The sequence below is a fragment of the Lissotriton vulgaris genome, unplaced genomic scaffold, assembly GCF_964263255.1.
Source record: "Lissotriton vulgaris unplaced genomic scaffold, aLisVul1.2 SCAFFOLD_1247, whole genome shotgun sequence".
Taxonomy (NCBI): Eukaryota; Metazoa; Chordata; class Amphibia; order Caudata; family Salamandridae; genus Lissotriton; species Lissotriton vulgaris.
This window is the reverse complement of record NW_028242146.1, coordinates 116,655-128,978: the sequence shown is the minus strand read 5'-3', so window position 1 is coordinate 128,978 and position 12,324 is coordinate 116,655.

Sequence of the window (12,324 nt, the reverse complement as noted above, 5' to 3'; positions counted from 1 at the left end):
GTTCTCCGCTGCTCCTCCTCCTGGAATATTGGATGCATACAATATTTCCGAGCGTTCAGACTCCCCTTCCCCTCCGGAGTTCCCCCGAGGGGTCCGGAATTTCTACCTTTATTGATTTGCCATAGTGACAGTGACCTGACATTTCGGGGGGACTTGGATCTTCATTCCACTTGGAACCTAACACAAAGCATTTTGCAGGTACACATTGTGACCTACCGTGACTGTCCTTTAAACTGTTCTCGAAGAAGTACGACCTCGAGAGACACCGCACAGACTAGATTGTCCAATACATGCCCTGATGAAATTCCCAAGGCACAAATGGGAATGAAACGCGTTGGCTGTGCCGCTGTACGTGAAAATAAAGAATACTTTTACAAATAAGAACCGAAGATCTACAATTCTTTTTGGACTCTCTTACACTATTGACTTCACTGTGTGCGCCTCTCTGCTCTTACATAACTATTGGTCTGATATACATCCTTGGCAGCAGATGGTGAGAGTAGCCGCACCGCCTAATAATTCTGAAACAGACAAAGTGGATGTGCGAAACCTTGGTCAGCTGCTGGATGCTTCTGTTCATTGTTCACATTGTCACCACGAAGGTCAGAAACCAAACAAGCATTGCCAAGTTCAAGGGACACAATCATGTTCACAAACAGATTGACAAATACAAGCACTGTTATACACCAAGCATATACTCAAATAGAGTGCTGGTTAGCACGGGACAGGGGAGGGTTTTAACGGGGAACAAATCTGTTGTGTTCATAAATGACATACAGTTCCTATAAAAGCACAAGAGTTTAGAGGGGTGTATGATAAGACTGGGAGTCATGACAGTACCCCCCTCTTAAAAGCCCCCCTAAGACCACTGGAATTGGTTTTGGTTTGTCAGGGTGTCTACTATGAAATAGTTTTACAAGTCATGGAGCATGCTTGAGATTAGCGAGAGGCTCCCATGATCTTTCATCTGGACCATAACCCTTCCAATCCACTAAGTAATGTAATTTACCCTTGATTCTTTTTTAATCTAGAATTGATTGAACTTCAAATTTGGGTTGACCATCAATTTCAACAGAGGGAGGAGGAGCATTTACACAAGTTTGTGGATCAAATGGTTTAATCAGAGAAACATGGAAGACAGGATGAAATCGGTACTTGGATGGTAGTGTTAGTCGTACACATACTGGATGTAAAACTTTTTCTATAGGAAATGGTCCAATGAAGCGAGGACAAAGTTTCCTACTGCTTTGAATTTTAAAATTTTTGGTGGATAACCACACCTTGTCTCCTACGGCATAGGAAGGCTGTAAGGAACGATGTGTATCAGACTTTTTTTTTAGCCTCTTTAGCAACTGCTAAATGATGTTGTGCCAATTGTTGAATGAACACCAACTCTTGTATATAAGCAGAGACTGAAGGAATTAGTTCAGACTGTGTTTTTAGACCTGGAACGCTTTGCGGATGAAAACCAGGAGCACAAAAGAATGGGGACATATCAATAGATGCATGGTCAGAATTATTGTATGCAAACTCCAAGGCCCATAATATGTCTGACCATTCTTGTTCACAATCAGTTAACATGCATCGTAAGTATTGCTCTATGGTTTGGTTTGTACGTTCTGTTAGACCATCCGTTTGTGGGTGGTAACTAGATGACGTACGGATTTCCATGTGTAAATTCTTTCCCAATTGTTGCCAAAAATGAGAGATGAACTGAGGGCCCCTGTCAGAAATGACAACTGAGGTAATTCCATGCAGTCTAACGATTTCTTTTATAAATACCAGAGTAAATTCTTTAGCTGTAGGTAATTTCTGTAAAGAAACAAAATGGGTCAAACGTGTAAAATGATATATGACAGTTAAAATGGTAGTAAAGCCTGTTGAAGTACGGGGCCATTCTACAATAAAATCAAGAGATACCATATGCCATGGTTGTGGAGGTAAGGGTAATGGGTGTAGTAAACCATTTGGAGGTTGATGGGTTGCCTTGTTTTGAATACAAATAGCACATATTTTTACAAACTTTTGTACATCATCAAACATTGAGGGCCACCAAAACGTTTGTTTTATTAACTGATACGTTTTAGTGACTCTTTGATGTGCAGTTAGAATTGTATCATGATGTAAGTGAACAATCTGGTTTCATAAAGACGAAGATGGTACAAACATCTGAGCATTCATATACAAAAGATCATCTCTCCATTGTAGTAATGAATGTTCTTTTTTCCAATCCTGAATTTCTTTTGTCTTTAGTTCTTTTTTTATTTCATATATGATATCATTATCAATTTCACGAACAAGGAAGCACTGATCAGGCAAAATAGTCTGTGGTTGTTCTTGTTTTACATTACAATCATCATTAATTCCTATGCGTGACAAAGCGTCTGCCTTATTATTTTCTTTTCCTGGCCGGTATGTGATCACGAAATTGTAATCATTAAAAAATAATGTCCATCTTAATTGACGAGCAGAGAGAGCTTTGGCAGATCGTAATGATTGTAAATTACGATGGTCTGTATAGATTGTGACCGGATGACGAGCACCCAACAAGTAATGGCGCCATTCTTCAAAGACAGCCTTTATTGCCAGTTATTCTCCGTCGGCTATTGCATAATTTTGTTCTGTGGAAGTTAGTTTTCTGGAATAATATGCAATTGGATGCATCTGTCCGGTGCCTTTATGTCTCTGGGACAAAATTCCCCCAATGGCGAATTGAGAAGCATCGGCTTCAACTATGAAAGGTTGGGATGGGTCAGGATGCATCAAAATGGGGTCTGTGGTGAATTTGTTCTTTAGGTCCTGAAAGGCCAGTTCTGCAGTGTGATCCCACTCAAATTTGGTGTTTTTTGTCTTAATAATTTAGTAATCGGGGTGATTAGCTTAGAAAAGTCGTGAATAAACAGTCTATAAAAATTAGTAAATCCTAAGAAACTTTGGATTTGTTTCACAGACGTTGGGCTAGGCCAAGTGAGTATAGATTGGATCGTCTTTGGGTCCATTTCGATTCCAGATGGAGTAATAATATACCCCAAGAATTCAACTTTGTTTACATGAAACATGCTTTTTTCCAATTTTACAAACAGAGAATTCTGTCAAAGCTGCTGAAGAAGGGCTCTTACCTGTTTCACATGGTCTTCTTTATTTTTTGAATAAATTAAAATGTTGTCGATATATACCACACAACAGATGTCCAAAAAATCTCTTAAAACCTCATTTATGAAAAACTGGAATGCAGCTGGGGCATTGCAGAGTCCGAAAGGCATGACTTGGTATTCATAAAGACCGAACTTAGTTCGAAAAGAGGTCTTCCATTCGTCACCCTCTCGGACTCGTACAAGATGATACGCCCCACACAAATTCAGCTTTGTGTAAATGGTGGCGTCCTTTATTTGATCCAACAAGGTTGGTATTAGTGGTAAGGGGTATCTGTTCTTAATAGTCACATTGTTACGGGCGCGGTAGTCTATGCACATGCGTAATTTCCCCCCCTTCTTCGGTATGAAGAAAAGGCTCTTAAATGTTCATTCTCTGACTCGGTAAGTGCATAGATGAGGCTACAAGGTAGAGTAGCCCCAGGTGTCAAGTCAATTCGGCAGTCAAAATCTCTATGAGCTGGTAATGTATTAGCTTTTTTTTTGTCAATCACGTCTAGAAGATCTGTGTATTCAGATGGTACAACACAGTGTATGGCTAACACAGTTTCCGAAGTCTTGGGTAAGTTGTAACCTTGTATTAGAAGTTCAGAACTATGGTGTTGAAAACAAACTGACTGACAATAGTTGGATTTGAATAATAATGTTTTTTGTACCCAGTTTATCTGTGGATTATGTTGTACTAACCATGGAATCCCTAAAATTAGGCGAAACTGGGGAGCGTCAATTACATCAAAAGTAATGTTCTCAAAATGTTGTCCAGAACATATCATGAGTAGATTTTCTGTATTATATTGTATTGGGCCTGAGATTAATTCTTTACCATCTACTGCTCTTACAATTTCTGGGTTCGTTTTTTTAACTTTTTTAAACCCTAATTCTAGTATAAACTTAGTGTCAATAAAATTGCCTGTATCTCCGGAGTCTATTAAGGCATCCACGGACCATGACAAGGCTTTATTGTCAAAAGATTGTAAGGTCACCCTAATGCTAAGATGGTTTGTTGAAATTGTAGGGTCAGTAGAGTCCAAACTAGACTGCTCACTCGACAAAATGGCCCCTGTTTTTGCCAAGCGATCTAGTTTTCCGACTGGTCTAGGGCTGCTACTTCATTGCCTTTTCCTTTTGATTTGTTTGGGCGTGTAGGACACTCTTTTACAAAGTGACCTGATTTCCCACAGTATAAACACTGATTCATTTTCCTTCGCTTCTCCTTTTCCTCTTTAATAAGTGGACCTCTCAAGGTTCCAATTTACATTGGTTCTCCCATGTCTATTTTAGGAGATGTCATTCTTTGGGTTAGATTTTTCTTTAAATACAAACATTTTATGGTCTGTTTTCCCTTTCTCTCCCTTTCTTTCACTTAACCGGTGGTTTAGTTTCACTACTTAATCTATAAATTCCCCACAATTTTCTGGTGGATCCAAGATTTGACAAGAAGTAACCATGTCTTTTAAGTCGTCTCTTAAACCTCTCTAAAACAGAGAGACTCTTTTTTCTTCAGGCCATTCAGCTTCAATGGCTAACCGATTGAACAAGGAGATGTAATGAATTAAATCAGATGATCCCTTCTTCAAGTTAAGGAGTGCATGATCGGCCGACTGAACAAACACATATTTAGCAAACAACTTTTTCATTGTTTCTTTAAACCGTCTGAAGTCATATAATAAAGGATCGTTACGTTCCACAATGGGTACCGACCATAGAGCTGCGTCCCCCCTAAATAAACAAGACAAAGGCTACCTTTGCCGGATCATCAGGAAAAGCAGTTGGTTTTGCTATAAAATGAAGGGGACATTGATTCAGAAAAATAGTGAATTTTGCACTGTCTCCATAAAATCTTACTGGGGGGAGCTAAAGGTACAGGTACTGGAGTTACTACTTGAATTTGCATTGGGGCAGAGGCTGAGGTACTATGAAGAGTTTGCATATTTGGTATGAAACTAGGTGGTTTTAAAAGTGGCTTCTCAGCTGAAGGTGACCCCCAAGGGTTGGAGCTAGAAGTAGGGGTTGCTTGCATGTTAGTTTGCAGAGCTGAGATATCTCTACGCAAAGCTGCATTCTCTGCTTTAATATCGGACAAAATTGCAGCAATATCTTGCAAGGAGATCTGTGGATTTCGATTCATAGTGTCTGGGCGAAACTATATCCGTGGGCTTAGCCTTCTGTCAGGACACTCAAACACTCTTACCTGATAGGTGCTTGAAGGTGTTTCGCAGTGACGCTATAAATCAGCATCCAAGAGCTCTGCTAAATAACATATGTTGTAATTACACTAGGCTACACAATAGAACCCAGGGAGGAGGGCCGGAATACTGGACGCTGGCGACGCCCTGTTGTCGACCTGCGAGGCAACAAGACATATGTATAAGAATACTCCCCTGTGTTGTTTCTTTTTTACATTCAGTTTTTAAACTCCCTGTCCCTCTTTGTTCTATGGTTCAAAGTTGAGAAAGGAAGTCTTCCCACCTGCGATCTTTTGGAAATGGGAGTGACGTCCAGTAGTCTTGTGATGGTGAAGATACAATTCTGTAGTCGTGTCAGCAGTAGGTGTAGTCAGGATTATAACAGTCTTTTTCTAGAACATGAAAAACATATGAATACATTACTGGTTTCTATACTTGCAGACTACAAGTACAAGAACCTCACTAACACCCTTACTTACTTTCATCTGACTCCCCTATGTCTTTGTACCATCACGTAATTCTAAAAGAAAAATAATATCATGCAACACATTGAACATGCAAAGTTCTAAAATCACGAAGAAATGTCTGAGTTATCCTTGTTTTCTTCAAAGCCTTGTTGAAACCAAAATGTTCCAAAAATTGTTCCTTTCAATTATTGAAAGATTGTCTTTTAATTCTTTGCTTTCTTGCAATGGGCGCCAGAGAATAGAAACTTTCACTTAGCTTTCTTTCTGCATCTTTTCCTCAGGTTTTTCCGCAATGCAACGCTGCCATCTAGTGGATTCTAGAAGGAAGACGAATTGCTGCCGAGAATCAGGTGAGTCCTCGATATAAACTGGAAGGCTAAGCAACGTGTTGTTTTGGGTGTCATTTTATACTCATGCCACACCCAGGATGACTGTTACGTTGCTCACGCTGCGTGATACGTGAGAAGCTTCCTGATTCCTGATCTCGGTAAGAACCGGGTCGGGTCTTTACCTTGTTAACACTGAAAGCAGCCTTTCAAAGTACTCAGCACGAATGTCTGAAAACAAGTCTTTAGATCCTGATGGAAGCATGCTAATAATTGCACTATAAAACAAACACACAATGTCACCACGAAGGTCAGAAACCAAACAACATTGCCAAGTTCAAGGGACACAATCATGTTCACAAACAGAATGAGAAATACAAATACTGTTATACACCAAGCATATACTCAAATGGAGTGCTGGTTAGCACGGGACAGGGGAGGGTTTTAACGGGGAACAAATCTGTTGTGTTCATAAATGACATACAGTTCCTATAAAAGCACAAGAGTTTAGAGGGGTGTATGATAAGACTGGGAGTCATGACACAGGTAACCTGCCACTCTCTACCCTGCCTCAGCCAGCCCAGGGCTGCAGAGGTAAGGGAGGCCAGTGGTGGACCCCAAAGGGCCCCCTGTCCACAAAAACCACCCCATCAGCAGATTAGGGGCACCAAAGAAGCAGCCCTAGCTAGGTGAAAATTTCAAAAACTCCTGAGGGATCTCCCTTCCCCTTAGGTAGGAACCTACTCCAGATGGACTCTGTTGGGCACAGCCAAACCTGGGACCCAAAGGCCCCACACCTGACCTGTCCCTCCAGTAAACCAACAAAAGGGACCCAGCCTCCAGCTTTAGGTAGCCAGAGGTTGACCCTGAGAGCACAGTGCAACTCAGTCAAGGAAAGAAAGGCCTATATGGTGGAAAGTGATTAGAGGAAGCTGAACCCTACATTAGAGGAGCCTCACTTCAGTACTCATCTCAACACCAGCCTTTTACTTTGCCAAAACACACCACAGGTAGAGATTCCCTATGGTGGAGACCCTATGATACCCTTAGGGTAAGGGATTGCTTAGTGGACCATGAGACAGGGGTAACCATGCTAGTGCAGGTACTTCCTTATATGCAGTGGTGTAACGAAACTTGAGGGGGCCCCCCTGCAAAGCACATGGAGCCCCCCCCCCCCCTGGCTGCCCAGCCCACCACCTACCACTTTGTTCTACCAATGTATTGGACCTTCCTTTCCGGAAGGGTTACATCGAAGAAAACAACCAGCTGACACGTGTTTCGTCAATCGGGCAGTGAACCTGTGACTCTTTAGGGCTGTATTATGTCAATAGATACAGGTTAGTGTAGCCAGTGATAATAATGGAGCTCCAGCTTTGAGGAAGACACTACCCATCTCTCCTTCTCTGTGTCTACAGATCTCAGGTAGGACAGATGTACCCGCCCGTCCCCCCGTGTTTATACTGGATACTATGGTACTTCACCTTAACCCTTTAACGCCGGGTCGGAATTGTCACAGGCTACATGAACCTGTATCTATTGACATAATACAGCCCTGAAGAGTCACGGGCTCACTGCCCGATTGATGAAACACATGTTGGCTGTTGTTTTCTTTGACAGCAGTTCCATAAAAACTCAACTGACAATATACATGAGAAGAACACAAAATATAACTCGGTATCCTGCGAAAGGCAAGAGAAATAGACTGGTGAATTATCTGCATACCACACACTAGCGACTGTAAAGGGTTGTGCATGATAATAACGTGAACTGAGGAAGCAATTTCAATTTCTACCATCGTGTCTTTATAAGTAAGCATTGCAAAACAGGTTGGCAAACAAGGCTGAGTTAGAAAAATGTTTGGATGCTGCATAACATTGATGCAGCTGTTTTGTCTGTTTTAATTTACCATTTCTGTAGTGTAAACAATTCTAAATACAAGATTTAAGGCACACATATTACAGACAAGTGCAAGCAACACCATAATTAACACTGTATGTAGAATATAAACAAACCATATCAGCAAGTACCTAATGACAATCTATGCAAACTGTAGTTGGTAAAGCAAAAGAAAAAGTGCAAATACTTTCAACGTGCATAAAAAGCAATCACCTGTCCAGTAATATACAAAAATCAAGCATGTCCTGTAAAACATTCCTTTCTTCTTGCATCAAGGTGAAAATACTTTTAAAGTGCATGGTAAAAACAATTCCAGCAGTATGCAAAAATGAAGCCAGGTTAGTCAAACAATTCCCCGTTTGGTGTGTGCATAGAGGAACATATTTCAAAGCAACTGGTAAACAACAACTACAACACCATACAATAATCAAACCCGTTTAAACTAAGAATTCCCTTTTTGAAGGCTCAAATATTTCAAAGTGACTGGCAAAACGGTAACAAGTACAGCAGGCAGCAGCATACAAAATCAAACCACTTTAGTCAACCAATGTCCTTTTGGTTTGTGCACGAAGGTGCAAATATTTCAGATTGACTGGTAAAACAACACCAAGTACAGCAAGCAGCAGCATAAATAAATCAAACCGATTTAGTCAGACTAATTCCCCTTCTGTGCCTGGTAAAGAAATAACAATTTAGCAGCATAAACATCAAACCCCTCCAGTCAAACAATGCCCCTTTCATTTGTGCAAATATTTCAACGTGAATGGTAAAAACGTTAACAAGTTTAGCAGCATGAACGTTCAACCAGTCTCTGCAAAGTATGCCCCTTTAGTTTGTGCGCAAAGGCGCAAATATTTAAGTGACCGGCAAAACAATAACAAGCTCAGCAGCAAAATAAACAAAGCGGTTTACTCAAATGAAGCCCCTTTTGACTGTGCAAAAGAAAGTGTCATGGGGGTGCATATATGTCATGTTAAACTGAATACATTTCTGCTTGCCTCTATAAACGTATGTTCAGAATATCGAGGTAACCTATATATAAGCGAACAATATTTAAAGTATGATATACTGGCAGAATGCTGGGGGCATAGTTGCCACAGTTTCAGATTGCCATGTGTGACATGTTCACAATTTCACTGCAATTATGAGTGACATTTCAACCACTATGAGTGACACTTTCTTGTTAGCAAAATTAAGCAATGAAGACGATCAACACATATAAATATCAGAAATAACACCACAAAGACCATTCCGGTCTAAACACCTCAGTCTTTTGAATAAACTTTTGAATGAACTACTATGGCAACTCTATCTCAGAACGTGAGCTTTCCTCTGAGTGTGACCACGACACAGTGCTGTTTGCATTTTTATAGTGGGACATGCTCCCACTACTGTGCACCAACCCTGACTGGTGGATGCGATCAGGAGAATTTTCGGTCCTTTCATATATCTCTCTCTGTGACTCTTTTTATCCCTCTCGCTCTCTCCCTCTTTTTATCCCTCTCTCTTTATCGCTCTCTCTTTATTCCTCTCCTCTCTCTTTTTATCCCTCTCCCACGCTCTCTCTATCCCTCTACTCTCTAGTATTTTATCCCTCTCCTCTCTGTCTCCTTTTATCCTTCTCCTCTCTGTCTCCTTTTATAACTCTCCTCTCTTCACATGCTCTCTCTATCCCTCTCCTCTCTTTATCCCTCTCCCCCCTCTTGCAGGCTCTCTCCCCCTCCCTTCTCTATCCCTTTATCCCTCTTCCTTCTCTCTTTTTATCTCTATCCTCTCCTCTTTCTGTCTCTTTTTATCCCTCTCCGACTCTTTATATCCCTCCCCCTCACCAGTCCTGCCCCTCACGTGCCCTCTCTCTATCCCTCTACTGTCTTTATCCCTCTCCCCCCTTTTGCTCTCTCCTCCTTTATTCTACCCCCCTCCCTCTGACTGACTGACTGAACCATTTGTAAAGCGCTCTTATGCCGAGGCGTCTTAGCGCTATAGGACACAAGGTAAGACAGAGATAAATTACGGTAACTGGAAGAGCCAGGTCTTCAAGGCCCTTCTGAACCTGGCTAGGTTCTTTTCTGCGCTCAGTGTGGTAGGCAGACTGTTCCATTGCTTGGGGGCCTGGTAGAAAAAGGATCTACCGCCCCAATGGGCTCTTTTTATTCTATGAGTTTGAATAAAGTCAAGGGAACCAGATCTCAAAGTACGTGCCGGCGTGTAGCGGGGAAGAAGACCAGAAAGCTGCTTAGAAGAGTTGCCATAAAGAGATTTGTGAACCAGGCACATGGCCTTAAATTGAATTCTACGCCTGATGGGGAGCCAATGCAGTTCTCGAATAGCTTTTGAGGTGGGATGTCTATTTGGAAGGTCAAGCAGGACTCTAGCCGCAGTGTTCTGGATTGATTAGAGCCTAGCAAGCTGTGTTTCACCTGCTCCTATGTACAGGGCGTTACAATAGTCCACCCTGGACATTACCAACGTCCCCACCACAGTTTTCCTAAGGAAAAGAGGCAGATAGGGCAGAATTTTCCTAAGAATTTTCAAAGTGAAAAAATAGGCCGAGGTGACCTGACTAATTTGGGCTGTACAGGAGAGATCTTTGCACATTATGAAGCCCAGGTTTCTGACTTTGGTAGCCGGCACAGGGCAAGTGCCAGCCTCTGGGGGCCACCATAGGGAGCTCCAAATTGAAGGTTTTTGGCCGAACTCAATCACCTCGGTCTTCTCGGTGTTGAGCTTTAAAAAGTGTAAATGTATCCAATTCATCACATCTGACAGACAGTTTCTAAAACTGGCTGCCATGGTTTCCACCAACTGAGCAAGGGATACAGCCAGTTGTCTATCGTCAGCGTATGAAACCAGATGCAGGCCGTAAGATTTAACCAAAACCGCAAGGGGGGGTCACATAAAGATTGAAAAGCGTAGGTGACAGGGCAGATCCTTGAGGGACCCCACATGGAAGATGGAACTCATCTGATTGAAGGCCCCCCCAGTGGATCTGGTGGGTGCGGGCGTTTAAGAAGGATTCGAGAAGAGCTAGGGCAGTATTCGTAATTCCCAGCATCCGCAGTCTGTTCACAAGGACCCTATGGTTAACGGTGTCAAACGCTGCCGTTAGATCCAATAGGATCAACGCGGCTCTTCCCCCATCTGTTGAAAGTGAGCCCATAATTCTATCAATGCCCAGGCTGCTGGCGCAAACCGCCTCTTAGTTTCCATTCTGAATAATTTACCAAATAAAGAGACGGGCGCTGGGAGCAGGAATCAAGAACAGAGTTTATTTCTCATGAGGAGAGCCAGTCATTTCGGACACGAAACACAGTGTCTTTCGGGAGGTGCTCTAACAAGTGAGCGTGAGACTCCGGCTTTTATACATTTGCAGAACATTTGATGATACAATCAGGTCAGTGTGTCGCAAAAGGAAAACATTCCTATAATCCTCGTGATGATCCTACTCCAAATACGTTCACAATGGGGACCCTTGACCTGCTGATAAGAGGGAAGGGCGATCGTGCAACTGAGTGTGTCGTAGGATGTGTGCGCCTGATCATGGCCCAGGGGGTGGGGTGGCTAGGCATACAATAAGGGCAGTAAATGGTATCTCCTGGCTTAGGCGATGGCCTCGGACATGTGTGGTCAGCCGAACTCGGGGGGAGGGGTCATCAAAGGAGTGGTATTCATGCCTGCGTGGACAATCGAGCGCGGAGGGAGGGCTCGTCAATAGAGGGGCATTCATGGAAGGGAAGGAGGTGCTGGTCAGGCGCGGCCGTGACTCTCAAGGACAGGGCTTTGCGAAAGAAGAGGGTTTATGACTTGCTCATATGAGGAGAAGGAGGGGGGGGGGTCAGGGTGCATGCAGGGCCAGAGTCGCGCAGAGAGAGAGAGAGAGAGATCTTATGACCTGTATATGAGAGAACAGGGGCAGTCAGATACAACTGGGGGGCTATGTCAGCTGAGGCGAAGGATGCCTCTTCAAGAGGGAAATGGGGGGGGGGGGTGCCTGGGTCAAGCAGGAGGGTTGCCTTTCATAGCAGGGTCGCGCAGAGTGTTGGGTTTCATGGTCTATGTATGTGAGAGTGGGAGAGGGGGGGGGTGCTCAGATGCGCGCAGGAGGGAAGCCAGTGATTCTAATGAGTGGGCAAGAGGCCAAGGTGCCTAAAATGGCTGTCATGTACACATGGGTACAGGCCTTTGCGGGCTGAGGGATGCAGTCAATGCTTTACAATATTTCATGGTGCGTGCAGGGAGGGGAGTGGGAACAAGGGAAATGAACGTTGCTTATGTACATCAATACTTCTTATTTTCT